We start from the raw sequence: 17,457 nt of genomic DNA, 5'->3' as shown, positions 1-17,457 counted from the left end.
TCCTTTATTTCCTTAGATATCCATGGCTGATTATCTCTTTTTCTACAGTCCTTCCTTATCACTGGTATATACTTTTCCTGAGCACTGTGAAAGATCACTCTGAAAGTCCTCCACTCTTCCTCAATTGTCCCACCATAACGTTTTTGCTCCCAGTCTACCTTAGCCAACACCTCCCTCATCCCTTTGTCGTCTCCTTTGTTTAAGCACAAGACACTGGTATTGGATTTTACCTTCTCACGCTCCATCTGTATTTTAAATTCAACCACACTGTGATCGCTTCTTCCGAGAGGATCCTAACTGTAAGATCATTAATTATTCCTGTTTCATTACACAGGACCAGATCTAGGATAGCTTGCTCCCTTGTCGGTTCCCTTACATACTGTTCAAGGAAGCTATCACGGATACATTCTATGAACTCCTCCTCAAGGCTGCCTTGACCTACCTGGTTTGACCAATTGACATGTGGATTAAAATCCCCCACGATAATTGCTGTACCATTTTTACATGCATCAGTTATTTTTTTGTTTATTTCTCACCCCACCTTGATGTCATTATTTGGTGGCCTATAGACTAAGCCTATCAGTGACTTTTTCTCCTTACTATTTCTAATTTCCACCCAAATGCTCCGGTTTCCTCCCACAGTCCAAAGCTGTGCGGGTTAGGTTGATTGTCCATGCTAAAAATTGCCCCTTAGAGTCCTGAGATGCATAGGTTAGAGGGATTAGCGGGTAAATATGCAGGGATAAGGGGGTAGGGCCTGGGTGGGATTGTGGTCGGTGCAGACTCGATGGGCCAAATGGCCTCTTTCTGTACTGTAGGGTGTCTATGATTCTATGAAATGGATTCAACCTTTTTTTTCCATAGAACCTATATCATCTCTCACTACCACCCTGATGTCATCCGTAAATATCAGAGCTACACCACCTCCCTTACCTTCCTGTCGGTCCCTCCGAACAGTCTGATACCCCTTGATATTTAACTCCCAGTCGTGACCATCCTGCAACCATGTCTCTGTAATGGCCACCAAATCATACTCGTTCACAATGATTTGTGCCGTCATCTCATTTCCCTTGTTTCCAATGCTACGAGCATTCAGACAAGGTGCCCTTATGTTAGTTTTTGTACCTTCTTTTTGAATTCTAACACTTCCATTAATAACATCTCCTGAGTTCTCCTTTTTAACTTTTTTCCTGATTTTTGATGTAGTTGGAACCTTCTCCCCACATTTTGTCCTCGCTCCCTCCTTCTCGGACTCCTTACATAGGTTCGGATCCCCCTGGCATATTAGTTTAAACCCTCCCCAACTGCTCTAGCAAACATTCCCCCTACGACATCAGTCCCAGTCCTGCCCAGGTGTAACCCATCCAATTTGTCCAGGTCCCACCTCCCCCAGAACCGGTCCCAATGCCCCAGGAATCTGAAACCCTCCCCCTGACACCATCTCTTCAGCCATGTATTTACCCGATATATCCTGTCATTTCCCCTCCCACACCTGTTCTTCCAAACCCACAGCTCCACCTCAAATCTCTCACTGGGTCAGCAAGGCCCAGGTATAATCCGGAAAGTATCTTCTTTGCAGCTACATGGCTCCTTTCCTTCAGGGATTGCTGCAGTCCCTGATGTGGCCACTGCCCCTGGTGATGCTGTTGAGGTCGGAGAGGTGCCGGCCATTTGATTGGCTGGCAGCTCTCGGAGGTGGTGAGCATAAGTGCCAGTGGTGGCGGAATGAATGACTCAAACCAAGTAAATGCTTGATGGGGATTAAACGGCTACAGGCAAGACAGCCAAATATGGGCGACTTTTTCCATCCCCAACTTTCATTGTGGGGGCAAGAATCCAGCTCCCAGTATAAAATCCAGCTGCATGAGTGGTTGTTAAACTGGACAGCTAAAACCACGACAATAAAATGGGTATAAAATCAGGATGCCAAGGCAAAATCTGTCCAGGGATGAGGGAACATGAAAAGTGTATATGCAGAGAGGGAGAACAGTGCAAGAGAATGAATGAGTGGATCAATCAGGTCAGATGGTAAAGAAAGGGAGGTATAAGATAGAGCAGATTTCTAAAGAAAGGTGCAGAGATGGAAAATAATGGAATGAATTTATTGGCCTGAATAGGCAAATACAAAAGTTGCATGAAGCCCATTACTTGCCTCGTTATTGAAATGAGGAGACAAATGGTGGCAGAGATGTTAATTAATGGGAGCACCACTCATTATTCTGCCTAGTGCCCGATAGGTAAAATATGATCTGTTTGCTTACTGTAAACTGCTCTCAACACTGTAATGTCTCAACACCAGAATGGTCTTGTATGTTTCTCACTCTACCATTAGCAACCAGCATAGAAATCAACCCTGATTTAATGAAGAGTGCAGGAGCGCATACCAGGAGTAACAGCAAGCATTGGCAAGGATTAAATGCCACATGGTGAAGCTACAACACAGAAATGCTTGCATACCAAACGGCAGGAGCAACATGCAGTCAACAGATGTAAGAGATTCCACAACCAATGGACCAGATCAATGCTCTGCAGTCCAATCATGAATGGTGGTGGGCAATTGTCTAACAGGAGAAGAAATATTCCCATCCTCAATTGTGGCAAAATTGTTCCCTCATCCCTGGACAGATTTTACCTCTTCAACTGTACTCAGTGTTACTAAAAATATTCTGTTTTCTTATGTGTGAATTTAAGATTTAGTTTGGATCCTCCTGCAAACTTATCAAATGTTACATTCCTTCCAGGACTTCCAGTTTAGTTTTACGTTGACCCTATTTTTGTTGGTTTCTGTATGTTCGCACTCATAGAATCTCTACAGTGCAGAAGGAGGCCATTCGGCCCATTGAGCCTTCACCGGCAACTTTCCCACCCAGGCCCTATCCCCGTAACCCCACATATTTAACCTGCTAATCCCCTGACACTGAGGATCAATTTAGCTTGGCCAATCAACCTAACACGTATATCTTTGAGTGTCAGAGGAAACCGGAGCACCCGGAGGAAACCCATGCAGATGTGGGGAGAATGTGCAAACTCCACGCAGACGGTAATCCAAGCTGGGCATCGAACCCGGGTTTCCGGCGCTGTGAGGCAGCAGTGCTAACCACTCAGGTGTCATAGTGACAGATAAATAAAAATGCATTGCCTAAACTATTCAACACTGAAAACAAAAATAAATGAAATAATAGCAACATTTCAAGTTCAAACTGTTGCACTTTAATTTATGAATAGGATCCTGTTGGCGCTTGAAACTAACGCATCCATATTATATCTTCATTATACATATAGATTTATCATTAGGTTTCAATCCACCAGTTGAATTATAAATACAATACATGTATGGTTTGTTTGGTTCTGAGACCCTAAAGCAGTCACGTCACTGACAGCAGTATTGTAAACTTATTGCGATTGTCTACTTCACCGAGATTGTGACAGACAGCCCATTGCATAGTGAAGCAATTTGCTGTGCGTGCAACCCTTGAGCCAAGAACTCCATCAAAGGCCAGAGGCTAACGATTCGGTGGAGCCACGCAGACTCCCACTGAGGTGCACATAAACTGAAATGCCTCGTTATCATCCTCAGCAGCCTTCTTTTTTTCCCAAAAGCTGATCGATCTGTTTCCACTTTGCAAGTTGGTTTGCGCAGATCATTCAGAAGCAACGCTTTGCTCCTCATCATAACTGACTCTTTCTGCTACGACCTCTCCTTCACCAGAACTGGCTGACTCTCCTGCCTTGTTTGTGTCTGTGAACTCATTTCACAAGGTCTGACATGGTGAGAGGAATCTAAACTCCCCTATCTCTTAGGAAACCATGTCAGCAGGTGCTCAAACTAATGGGTGAGATTGTTGCTGTTAAATCTTATTGCATTGAGACTTCTCCTCGATAACTATTCCAGTCAGGCATCAGGGAACACAGCTCTTTATTCCGTCTATTCACTCCACACTTCAAACATTGACTGCCCACTCTGGGCATACCCCAACAGCTCACCCCACACCCGAGGTCACATGACCCATTCCCTTAAAGGGGCAATGCCTCAGCATGCTAACAGTTGCTTCATCCCATTCTGTTCCGATTTTAAAATGCTTTAAGGCTATATGAGTCAGTTGTGAGCCTCATGTAAATGGAACAGTATTCAACAGAATCATCAGAAGGAAAAGTGAATATTATCTGTGGCACTACCGCCCACCTCCCCAAACCCCTGTCAGTTCCAACCAAATCTGAAGACTGAGTAGATGGGCAAATGTAAAACTTTCATTTATTGGACCAGGAACAGTAGCATTGTCCTTTCAAGCCACTGCATAGAAATATATAAGCCTCCCCTGCCATGGGTTGTTCTTGCCATCATTCCATCCCACCATATCTTTCATTACCCTGTTGTTTTGATGGGATCATGTGCGGATATGGAATTTTAATCTTTAATATAATTGGCTGGTTAAATATATATTATGAAATTCTTTAATTGGACTGTTTTAAAGTAAACAAAGACAATGACTTAAGATGGCTGCCACAGGTCACCTGGCATATATGGTATTACAAATTGGTCAGTTTCTAGAAATTTACAATATGGTTTACAATTAGCACATGGCCAAGCAACCCTCCTATGGAATCTCACACACGCTGATATCAAGACTTACTTCAAAGATCAACTGAAACTTGAAACTGACTCTTACTATTTGCATTTCTAAAATGCCACCTTTCAGGCAGAGACAGTCTACTGGGGCAATGGTGATATAGAAGGCATTGATATATATTTCCGAGATCATTACAGGGAAGAATAGTTTATTCAGAAGTAATAGTTAGGACATTAAAGAAATTAACCACTGACACCATAACCTAGACTTGATATCAGCACGTGTGAGATTTCATAGGAGGGTTACCTGGCCATGCCCTAATTGTAAAACTTATTGTAAATTTCTAGAAACTGGCCAACTTGTAATACCAGATATGGATTTACTCCATTATCTTCTGTGGAATAGTTATAGTTGAGAGAGAGGCCATACGAATAGAATCATCACTTTGAAATGCCTTTATTACAACATCCCCATTGTTTTTAGGTGTCAGAAGAAGAAGTCTGCAAGTGGAGCAGAAACCCCAACTCTCTCTCTCTCTTTGCTGTTCTCAAATTCAAGACCCTAGGCAGGAATCTCCAGCCATTCAGACCAATGGAATTCTCTGGTCCGACTGCAGCGAATGGAATCTTGGCTGAGCGCCAAATTCACCATCCTCGCAGGCAGCAGTGGTGGGGTTTGAACAGCCAGAAAATTCAGGCCCATATCTCAGGAACATCCTGGAACCCATCAGAGATAAAGAAGGAAGGAAGGAAGCTCAAGTACAATAGCATTCACTTTTGAAGACAGAGTAACATTCAAAAGAGACCATTTCCAGAAATTGCAGTTGGCATCGCCTGCAACCCCACTGGAATTTCAAAACCACCGTGAAACATCTGCCTCAGCCATGAACACAGTAAGAAGTTTAACAACACCAGGTTAAAGTCCAACAGGTTTATTTGGTAGCAAATGACACTAGCTTTCGGAGCGCTGCCCCTTCATCAGGTGGAGTGGAGAAATGCTCACAAACAGGGCATACAGAGACACAAACTCAATTTACAGAATAATGATTGGAATGCAGTCTTTACAGATAATCAAGTCTTAAAGGTACAAACAATGTGAATGGAGGGAGCATTAAGCACAGGTTAAAGAGATGTGTATTGTCTCCAGACAGGACAGCCAGTAAGATTCTGCAAGTCCAGACAAGCTGTGGGGGTTACAGATAGTGTGACATGAATCCAAGATCCCGGTTGAGGCCATCCTCATGTGTGCGGAACTTGGCTATCAGTTTCTGCTCAGTGACTCTGCGCTGTCATGTATCGTGAAGGCCGCCTTGGAGAACGCATATGCGAAGATCAGAGGCCAAATGCCCGTGACCGCTGAAGTGCTCCCCAACAGGAAGAGAACAGTCTTGCCTGGTGATTGTTGAGAGGTGTTCATTAATCCTTTGTCGTAGCGTCTGCATGGTTACCCCAATGTACCATGCCTCGGGACATCCTTTCCTGCAGCGTATCAGGTAGAAAACGTTGGCCGAGTTGCAAGAGTATGTACCCTGTACCTGGTGGATGGTGTTCTCACGTGAGATGATGGCATCTGTGTCAATGATCCGGCATGTCTTGCAGAGGTTGCCGTGGCAGGATTGTGTGGTGTCGTGGTCACTGTACTCCTGAAGGCTGGGTAGTTTGCTGCGGACAATGGTCTGTTTGAGGTTGTGCGGTTGTTTGAAGGCAAGAAGTGGGGGTGTGGGGATGGCCTTGGCGAGATGTTCGTCTTCATCAATGACATGTTGAAGGCTCCGGAGGAGATGCCATAGCTTCTCCGCTCTGGGTAAGTACTGGATGACGAAGGGTACTCTGTCCACCGTGTCCCGTGTTTGTCTTCTGAGAAGGTCAGTGCGGTTTTTCGCTGTGGCACGTCGGAAATTTCGATCGATGAGTCGAGCGCCATATCCTGTTCTTATGAGGGCATCTTTCAGCGTCTGGAGGTGTCTGTTGCGATCCTCCTCATCCGAGCAGATCCTGTGTATACGGAGGGCTTGTCCGTAGGGGATGGCTTCTTTAACGTGTTTAGGGTGGAAGCTGGAGAAGTGGAGCATCGTGAGGTTTTCCGTGGGCGTGCGGTATAGTGAGGTGCTGAGGTGACCGTCCTTGATGGAGATGTGTGCGTCCAAGAATGCAACCGATTCCAGAGAGTAGTCCATGGTGAGTCTGATGGTGGGATGGAACTTGTTGATGTCATCATATAGTTGTTTCAGTGATTGTTCATCATGAGTCCAAAGGAAGAAAATGTCATCGATGTATCTAGTGTATAGCATCGGTTGAAGGTCCTGTGTGGTGAAGAAGTCTTGTTCAAACCTGTGCATGAAGATGTTGGCATATTGAGGTGCGAATTTGGTCCCCACGACTGTTCCGTGTGTCTGGATGAAGAACTGGTTGTTGAAGGTGAAGTCATTGTGGTCCAGGATGAAGCGGATGAGTTGTAAAATTGCATCTGGCACTGAGCACTGAGGCCGTTGCAGCAATGCCATCGTCGTGGGGGATGCTGGTGTAGAGTGCCGAGACATCCATTGTGACGAGGAGTGCTCCTGGTTCAACTGCTCCATGTGTGCTGAGTTTCTGTAGGAAGTCCATAGTGTCGCGACAAAAGCTGGGGGTTCTTTGTACAACGGGTTTCAGGATGCCCTCGACATAGCCGGAGAGGTTCTCACACAGGGTCCCATTGCCCGATACGATGGGACGTCCGGGTGTGTTTGCCCTGTGTATCTTCGGGAGGCAGTAGAGATCTCCAACGTGGGGAGTACGTGGGATGAGAGCACGGAGGGTGCTCTGAAGGTCCGGATCAAAGGTCTTGATCAGAGTGTTGAGTTGACGGGTGTGTTCTTTGGTCGGATCTGTGGGTAACTGTCTGTAGTGTTCATCGTTGTTTATTTGTCGGTACACTTCTTTGCAGTAATCCATTCTGTTCAGTCTGACGATGGCCCCTCCTTTGTCAGCTGGTTTGATGACAATGTTGCGGTTGGTCTTGAGAGCGCCGATGGCATTGCGTTGTGCTTGGGTGATGTTCGGGGCTCGCTTGTGAGTGCGGCTGATGAATTTGGTGTTGACGCACCTCCTGATGGCTTGGGCATACATGTCAAGTCGAGGGCAGCGGCCTTCCGGAGGAGTCCAATTTGACTCTTTCCTCTTCGAATGCACTGTAGATCTCTCTGTCGGATGTTCTGGTTCATTGGCTGTCTCATTGTGTTCGCTGTTGCCTCTTGGAGTTTGTGGAAGAACTCCCGCAGCCTCATTCACCTGATGAATTCCTCTGTGTCTGCTGCGAAACTGATGGGGTCTACTTTGGTGGTGGGGCAAAAATTGAGCCCTCGACTTCTTACTGTGTTTACCCCAGTCCAACGCCGGCATCTCCACATCATGTCAGCCATGAACAACAGAGGAGGAATCATAAGCAGTGGACCCTCTTCATTTTGTCTGTTATCATTGAATCTTAACTTGGTCAAAAGTTTACCTCTTGTACTCTATAACTTGGAATTATGTGCGTGCATGTGTTTATGCATGTGCGTGTGCATGTGTGTGTTGAGAAGGTTGGGACAAGTGTTTACCTTTGTAACTTTCTTTATATGTTTATCCGGATGGATCCTTTAGGACAACAAAAGTTTAATGCCTTTTGTGTTTAAATTTCAGAAAGCCTGTTGGATTGAGCTCTTTATAATCAGCACATAAGTTGTTCAATGCAGACACTATGTTGACACCTCAATCCTTAAAAATGTATTTGAAAAAACCTTATTATGACCAATCGAGCAATGGCAAAGATAGTAAAGTTCTGATACGTGTCCTCAATGTCCATCACACTATAAAAATGCTTCCTTTCTCAATTGGCCACAGGGCAAAAAGGAGAATTTTACTGAGTAAAGTTTAAAAAAAGGAAATCAAATGCATTTATCAAACATATGTTGTATTAGACCCCCAACATTGTGAGGTTAGGCCGTTGGCGTGAACTCTCAAAGATAGGATCTGCAGCCCGAAAATCTAGTGCAGAGGTTTACAAGCTATGGGTTTTGTGATTATTTTTCCACAAGCTCTTAGAAATTGCACTGCCAGACAGTCTTATTTTGTCCTCAAAAGCCATGAGAAACATGGTTGACTGCATGATCTGGCTTTTTTGCATTAAAGGGGCAAAATTTAATGCAGGCAATAGGGATCTCACTCATTGGTTGCTGAATCAGTGATGGCACACAGTGCCTCTTTTGTTGAAGGACCATCACATGTGCCTAGCAGGGCAATTGATTGCCTTCCCTGGGAGCAAGGACCCCGGGGTGGCAGCTTTTCATTGCAAGCAATGCTATCATCAAGATCACTGACCCTGCTTTCACTGACTCCTGAGCTACCCACCTTTGCTCATCTCTTATTCAACCCTGAACTGCCCCCATTGCCATCAATCTGCCCCCTGGAGTCAGGACATGCCATATGTCATCACTGAACCTCCCTCCTTTACCTTTGACCTGCCCCTTGTTATTCTTGACTCCCAGGGCCTTGACTTTGACATTCCCTCTGCAGTGCTCTATAACTCCCACAATCATGCTTGACCCCCTCACCCAACAACCTGCCCCATTGGTAGATATTGGACTTCCCTGTGTAGTCCAGCTTCTTTCGTATGTCTCCCAAGACCAGTCATAGATCCTCAATGACCCACCCTCCCGCCTTCAATCAGGCACACCCAGAACCCCTGCAAGGCCAGCACCCTGCCTCTCTCCCTCAGTCCCTTAGTCAGGGGCACCCAGATCACTCTGTACAGTCAGCTCCCTACTTCCCCAGTGTTTCCCTCAGTCAACCATTTCCTGATCCCCTTGTATTGCCATCATCCAATCTCAATTCATCAATGCCTCCTCTCCTATGATCCACCAGAGCTTCCATGATAGAAAATCAGCACGTACTTAGCCCAAATCCATCAAGAAAATTACCTTGTCTGCTGCATGCCACCTTTAGTTATATATCTGTGTTTCTCACTTATTGCTGAGGTAATAGGTACCATTTAATCTGGCAAAATGTTGCTTTAATGAGTAAACCTGTTTGTGCATTACAAATACATTCCTGACCTGCCTTCAATCTGCCAAAAACCTCAATTCCTTACTTTTAACCTACCGGATACTGAAAGTTCACCTCCAGCATGATTAAGTGCACCCATGTGTCTTGTTCCCAGCTGCAGGCCACGATTGCAGCCAATATGTGCAAGTGACAAAAAATACAGCACAATGTAGCATTAAATTCTTCCTGTTGAGAATTGAAATAAAAACTTTGGCATGAGAGCAAAATAAGCTTCCTCACTTTGTTTACTGGCTAACATTTCTCCTGACATTAACTATTCAACAACACTCCCTAACCTGAAACATCAGGTGCTGCAGGAGTCGGGATCCTGAGAGATACGAATTGCTCATGTTTAAAGGTAAACATGTCCAGAGATGAAGATGTGCATCGCCTTGCCCCACAGTCAAGTGGGTAAAGCCTGCTCCCTCCAATTGAATTGAAATTATTTACCTTGTGGGGTAACGTGGCCCCTTTAAGTGGGCAATCCTTTGAGGGTCACGTGATCGAGCCGGGCCCAATGGAGAGACTCCGTGGGAAGCTGAGCCAATCGGGGGAGAGGGCGTGCATCCTGGGATGCGAAGGACCTCAGTTCAAGCCAGGGAGGTGAACAGAGTAGACCTGTGTATTAGTTCCATTAGATCCTTCTTTTTTATGTATATCTTAATGAATAATTGTTCATTGTTGAAGCCACAATGAGTCGCCTCTGACTTTATCACACTTTTCTTCCAGTAGAAACTTGGGCAGGGCGAAAGGAACTCCTCAAATAAGAATCTCAACCACCTGACTGGTGAGTAAGCTGCAAGGTACCAGATAGGTTTCAATGCGTAAACTGCAATAACTCAAAATTGGTTAATTGTCGGAATGTGTGCTTTTTCCTCAAGTCTAGTTTACTGATAATGCTTTGCTCCGAAATAATTCTCACATTTAAATTGTTGTTTAGATATTTGATGATAACATATTGTGAGGATCTGACAGCTATTCAGGCACTAATACTGTCGTGTCTCATATTTTTCAATCTGCATTGGCAAATAGATTTGCCATTCTGACCAATGAACATAAAATGGCTTCTGCTGAGAAATCACAATCATGACATAAGGCGGCACGGTAGCACAGTGGTTGGCACTGCTGCTTCACAGCTCCAGGGTCTCGGGTTCGATTCCCGGCTCGGGTCACTGTCTGTGTGGAGTTTGCACATTCTCCTCGTGTCTGCGTGGGTTTCCTCCGGGTGCTCCGGTTTCCTCCCACAGTCCAAAGATGTGCGGGTTAGGTTGATTGGCCAGGTTAAAAATTGCCCCTTAGAGTCCTGGGATGTGTAGGTTAGAGGGATTAGCGGGTAAATATGTGGGGATAGGGCCTGGGTGGGATTGTGGTCGGTGCAGACTCGATGGGCCGAATGGCCTCCTTCTGCACTGTAGGGTTTCTATGATTTCTATGATTTCTATGACATGATGTCTCACCAGTACCCACATTCCTATTTTCACCCTGAGAGTATGTACATCTCAGGAACAATTTGGCCCAACTTGTTGCTCCCAGGTCAGTTGCACAGAGATGGGTGAATTCCTGGCTGTGCTGTGAACTTATGGACAGCGAAGTGTGTGCAAGAGCATGATGGGCAAAGATTGATGGGTGGGATTCTCCCAAACAAATTTTAAGTGTCGAATTCACGTAAAAACTGGGGTAAATCCCATTGTTTTTTTCAGCGGGAGTTTCAAAATGAATCCCCCACACGCTGTGCAGTGCAGAGTGCACTGAATCTCACGGAAAAGCTGAGGGTGGGGCCTATTCCCGCTGGAGAGGCTGGCAGCAAAGCATTGAGCGGGCCACTGCGCAGGTGCCGATCTGTCAGTGCCGAGACTGGTGCATGCGCGGCAACCAGCACTGCCAGCCTCCCGATCGCTGGCCAATGCGATCACTGGCCAGCACAGCAAACCCACCATTGCTGGCCATATGACCACCCCACAGCCCTATTGCTGGCTCCCTGAACATATTCGGGCCTCACCCCACACCAACCCCCCTTGCCACCTCGATCTACCCCACCCCCACCCTGGCAGTCTTGATCTCCTAATTCCATCCACACCCACCCCCCTCCCACTGGCAGCCCCGACTTCTGGCACGGAGCTGACAGTGCTGGAAATCCGGCTGCCAGAGACTCGCAAAGGTCGTGTTACCCAGCGGGGAGCCTACTAAACGGCCTCCTTGATTCTCTCACTGTGCCCAGCCTGTGAGTACCCCTCTGCACAAGCATCTCAATAATGTTGTTCGAAAGTTCACATTCCTATCTTTGAAATGATCAGTAAGTGATTATTAGGGATTTGTTTTAAAGGATAGCAATTAGCAGAGCCGCTCACCCCCAACCCCTTCTGCTCACCCCATCTCTTCTTCCCCCCATCCCATCTCATCCTCATCCGCACCCTTTCACCCCATCCTCTCCTCTGTGATCCCCTCACTTAGAATAAACTCACTATCTGAGGCTTGATTTCCGACCCGGAAAACCTACTCTCTTTCCCTGAGTGAGTAGCGCTCCCTCAAATCTGCATTGATTAGGAATTAAAGGATGCTGCAAAAACACAGCAGTTCTATCTTTAGTCATTTCTGATGCCTACTCTGTCACTTGCTATGACGTAAAACACCAGAACAGCCCAAGCGTTGGTAACAAAAAGTTAAAGTTTATTCATTAGTGTTACAAGTAGGCTTATATTAACACTAATGAAGTTACCGTGAAAACCCCCAAGTCACCACATTCCAGCACCTGTTCAGGTACACTGAGGGAGAATTTAGCATGGCCAATGCATCTAAGCAGCACATCTTTCGGACTGTGGGAGGAAACCGGAGCACCCGGAGGAAACCCACACGAACACAGGGTGAACGTGCAGACTCCGCACAGACAGTGACCCAAGCCAGGAATCGAACCCAGGTCCCTGGTGCTGTGAGGCAGCAGTGCTAACTACTGTAATGCAGCCTAATGACAAAGCATCATAGAATTACAAATTATCCAACTCATTGCAATCTTCAGAGTACTAGCTAAAGTGGATCAGTAACAGTAGAATACAGGAAACATATCCCAATCCTGTCACCTGAATAAATTATTCCAGTGAGAAACAAAAACATTTAATAATCTGTATCTCTGAATGAATGATAGGGATAGAAAATAAAAGTGTAAAGTAAATCATCAAGTCTGTAATATCCCTGTCATCTGTCTTGGTTCCTGGTTAATAAGGCTTCATTGAGCCTATTTGACTTGTGGATGGTTTTCCCAACTCCTAAAGATGCGTTGGCCAAAACATTGACATTGGAAACAGAGTCAGGAAACTGACATACCAACTGGCCTCATAAATTTTGGACCCTGTCCACCTCTGTTCCTGACCTCGGTGAGGTTCTAAATATTTTGTCCCATACAGATGACTTCTGCTGTGTTCAAATTATGGATGCAAATTTAGAGTCCATTCAGAACAAGTATAAATGCAGGAAATGTGCATTCTCTGGCCCATTCTCTAGGTGTGGGCCCAAACAGTAAAAAGACAGTGGATGTAGCCTTGAACTGACTCAAAAGATTGAGGGAACCTGGGCATAAGCATAAAACCTAACATTAGTCAATGAAGCAAAACATTATTCAAATTGTCCACGAAAAATCAGCAGGATAATGTACTCACAATGTTATTTCACCCCAGGATTCTTGGAAATGTTGGGCAGATTGGTTGTTGGAAAAAGCTGCTTGGTAACACATGCCTATGGCCACAGGACCGCTCGGAAAAGGTCAGATGGAGCCAACACAGTCATTGGGTGTAAGTTTTCACTCCACAACTTAACGTCGGCATTTTCCTCGAAATTTTAGGATCTTAGTGAATATTCAACACATTTGATGGTGCTATTTTTGGTATCAAGTATGAGAAGTTCATCCTTCAATTATGTTTTGTGATACTCCACTGCTTTTGCTAAATTTGTACGTTTTAGCACATTTGTAATCCCATGATCACTGTCTCATCTAGACTTGTACTTTCACTTTCAGGAAACAAAGCAAATGTTGGGAAAAACCTGGATACTTCTTTATTTATTCGGAGGACATGGTATCATTGCCAGTATTTATTGTGATCTTGAGACGATGGGATTAGACTTTGTTCTTAAGCTACTGCAATCCTTGTGCTGTGTTTGGATTGAAATGCATTATGTACTAAAAGTCCTACCTAGGTTTCGGCAGTCATGTGAGCTCTGCCATGAGGCATTGACTGGAAGCAGCCATGTTACAAGCAGTTCCCAATAAAGGCAAGAAACATTTCACTCTTTGAGCTTGAAGCATGGTGACATAGGCGGAGCTGAGATTGAGTTTTGAAGAACTATAAAAAAGCACAGCTACTAACAGAAGAACACCAAAGTGTTCAGAGCTTCTGAAAGCTGTTTTAAAAAGCCATGGAAAAGGAAAAACAAATAAAGGAAGCAAGCAGCAAATAAATCACTGAGTTGAAATGAAAGGTGATATGTGGCAGAACCGGAAATCTTTCCACTTGTAATGGTAAAACCACAAGATTGTGACAGATTCAATTAACAGGCCAAAGCAAATATGAACAGCAACACTGTTAACATTGTTGGGGAGAAACTGATATAAAATTGTAACCACTCTAAATCTCTCAGAAGAACAGAAAAAAACAGACCTGTAGTAATTTTGAAAGCCTTAAAGGCATGCTTTGAATGCCAGTTGAATGTAACTTATGAATGATATGTGTTCAACATTAAGGCTTGTTGGAGTAAAATCAAAATTAAAGGATACAAAATGGTTACCTGGCACAAAATGGACTCTGGGAAAAGACATTAAGATGTGCTGACGTGGGCACGGACATTGCACAGCAAGTTAAAACCTGTTAGTGTTTAAATTGCTGCAGGAAACAGATCAGACCTTGAGGCACCTTAGCTTGAGATAAAGCAGAACCAAAACAATGAGTTTTTGTAACGAGATCAGTCTTTGATGGGGGAAATAAATGTATAAGTGTATCTACTCGATGTAAAACGATGTGTTAACTGCCAATGTCCTTGTCTACTCTATGTATAACGATGTGCTAATGGCTAATGTCCGTACTTGTCCATTATTTGAAAATGTATAAAAGATGCTCAACTGTCATTTTAAAGTTGAGAAGGTGACTTCGCGCACTGCCGAGTGCCCAGCGCTTCTCCCAAAGCTTTGTCCAATAAACTGCATGTTGAATCTTTAAGTCTGACTCCGAGTGGTGATTTTCTCACAACAAATTGGCGTAGTTGGCAGGATGTCACTGCTGGTGAGTTGGTCAGTTGGCCTCGATCGGCGAACTGGAGTAGAGATTATTGAATCTGTGGGAGTCAGACTGAGCCAACAATGCAATTAGAAATGGGTGAAAATTAGGGGAATTTATGGTACTATCGGATAGAAATAAGTATTGATTGTTACTTGTGCTGATCGACTAAAGGACAAGGAAGTGCCTGTCTCAAACGCGCAGCCTTAGACTGGTTGTTAAGAGGGGAAATCCCCCACACAAAGGTCAGGACCCTGAAGTGGGTGTTGAGGCACAAGGGCACTTAGGATTGTGAAGCACAAGTGACAAAGGTCATCTAGCATCGAACTCTGTCATGGCGAACAAACACAGAGTTTGCCACCTGTTTGCATAAACGTTTGTGTAGTTTGTTTACTTGTCTATCATGTTGTAAAGCGGTGCAGAAAAGGAGCTGATCACTCTGACCTACAACGGGACTCCGGTGGAAAAAACACGTTGCTGAGGAGGTAATTGTGGCCATGAGTGTAAATAGAAACCCTAACGGTGGAGAAAACACGTTGCTAAGGAAGTAATCGTGGCCGGGGGTGTAGAAGTCTGCGAGATGGCAGATAGAGAAACTAAGTGGGGACCTGCGGGTTCTCTCATTGATAAATATATGACAGACAGACACGCGCTGATTAAGAAGATGCAAAGGGATGGCTGGGATGTTTCTCAGATCTTAGAACAACAGAGAAAGTGGGTAGATGGGGAAAAGAGAGACAAAACAAAAAAGGCAGGGGTATTATTAGTGCATCAGTTAGCTGGACTAATTGAACAAGTAGTCGCTTCCACTAAAAGTGGAACGAAGATAAGGTTAAAATTAAGAAACTAGAATCTAAGGTTGAGCTAATTGAGTAGTTTTTGTATTTCAGTGTGTTTGTGTGGTCTGGTTGCTTGTCGAATGTAGGTGGTTGTTGTTGCATTAGATTGAGAGCAGGAGTTGTTGAAGCCTGTTTGTTCTTGTGGAGTGTTTGTTGCGGGCAGTGGATGCGGTGCTTTGCGCTTTGGTTTAACTTCGGGGGGGCTGAGGAAGTGTTAAAACTGTTAAAATTTAAGTATAAGATTTCTTGAATTTACTTCTGTTTTTGAGTTTAATTACAGTTTGGAAGAAAGAAGAATGAAAGCGACTGTCTTGATCAATTTTCTGTATCCTCTTTAAATGTTTTAGTTTCATCCCAGTTCAAAATGTTAAGTTCGAATGAAAGAGGGAGTGCTGTGGAATGAATGTTGGAAGCTTCCATGTGTGTCTGTGTGTGTTTAATAAAGTGGTTGTGTGGATGTTTTTGATGTTGTTTGCTTTAATGTTTTAATGTTCTTCCCCTAATTGTGATTTTACAACAGTGGGTTTGATACAGAGTTTAAATAAAAATTGTAAAGTAAATTGAAATTTCAAAATCAAAGTACATAAATTGAAGTTTGAAATAACCAATTTGAATTTTGAATAATCCTGGGTGCAAGTTTTGTTAAGATAGGATTTAAACCTTGGAGGGAACCATGTGCTCTTTCCTTTGTCTTGAAGTAGAAATGATGAGATAGTTAGTTGAGAAGTTAAGGAAAGAAAATAAGTAATTTTGTGGAAAAGTAGAAAAGCAGGAACAAAAAAATGAGGTAAATATATTGTCTATGAGTCAGTTTAAAGTATATCAAGTTAGTGAAATGAATCGTAGTTCTGATTACTCCAAGTTCCAGCAGGAGCTTAATCAATTAAAATCTCAGTTGTCAATGCAGATAAGGATGTTGTCTGTGTTTGGGACAGTTGAATCTGAGGGAGATGGCGTTTATGGATTGGGTTGTGGATTGTATCTGGAAAAGAATGCCCGTTGCACACGTGGCATTGACTGGAGACCCCCACCTCCTTTTCCGGAGGCACCTGATCCCACAGTAAGTTTAGAATTTGCCCTGGTCTGAGGAAATCTATGCCCATTAGATTACCTTTTTAAGAAAGCATTTCATCGAGTATTTTTAATCTGCATTTGTTGCCAAACATTGCTGAACTTTGTACACCATGAATTGTTGGAACTTGTTTTGTCATCAACTGGCCATCAGTCCTTTTACTAGTTCTAAATAACATTTGGACCAATATGAAATTCAAGGATTGTATTACGTTGTTTCGTTAACATGCAACAAATTACATCGTCTAACATTGATGATAGTTCTGATTAGCCCATCCAAAGGAAAACCTGACTACAGTACTAACTTCTGGAGACCAACACCAATGCAAATTGCCCAGTTAGAATGCAGTATTAAGGTCCACGGAATATAGTGATTTACGAACGTCCGATAGTTTAGTATTCTGTAACTGGTTAAAATTATATACTGCCGTTGGAATTTCATGTGCCATCTATTGTACAAGGTTTGCCAAATATAAAAACACTGCAAAGCTTAAAATCTAGCCAGTTAGAATCAAACCAAAACATTTCTAATTAATTAACCAGTATGTATTGTACCTACTTTGATTTTGATTTGGCGCCTGTTATTTTTCTAAAATGAAGGGGTTTGAATCTGGAACTCAGTTTAAAAATAGAAGCAACTTAAATTAAAAAGGTTTGGATA

At 43.9% G+C, this 17,457-nt stretch overlaps 2 long non-coding RNA genes across 2 annotated transcripts in view; one reads left to right on the top strand and one right to left on the bottom strand.

Annotated features, from left to right (window-relative positions):
- Positions 1 to 17,457, bottom strand: part of LOC144499546 (uncharacterized) — a 155,392-nt gene that overhangs the window by 22,272 nt on the left and 115,663 nt on the right. The window lies entirely within an intron of this gene.
- LOC144500006 (uncharacterized) lies at positions 10,247 to 14,596 on the top strand. Its single transcript, XR_013498914.1, has 3 exons — positions 10,247 to 10,415; positions 13,297 to 13,410; positions 13,635 to 14,596. It is a non-coding gene; the product is annotated as an uncharacterized LOC144500006 (long non-coding RNA).

Source organism: Mustelus asterias, chromosome 10 (genome assembly GCF_964213995.1).
Source record: "Mustelus asterias chromosome 10, sMusAst1.hap1.1, whole genome shotgun sequence".
Classification (NCBI taxonomy): domain Eukaryota; kingdom Metazoa; phylum Chordata; class Chondrichthyes; order Carcharhiniformes; family Triakidae; genus Mustelus; species Mustelus asterias.
Note: the sequence above shows the minus strand (reverse complement) of the source record. Positions and strands in the feature narration are given on the sequence as shown.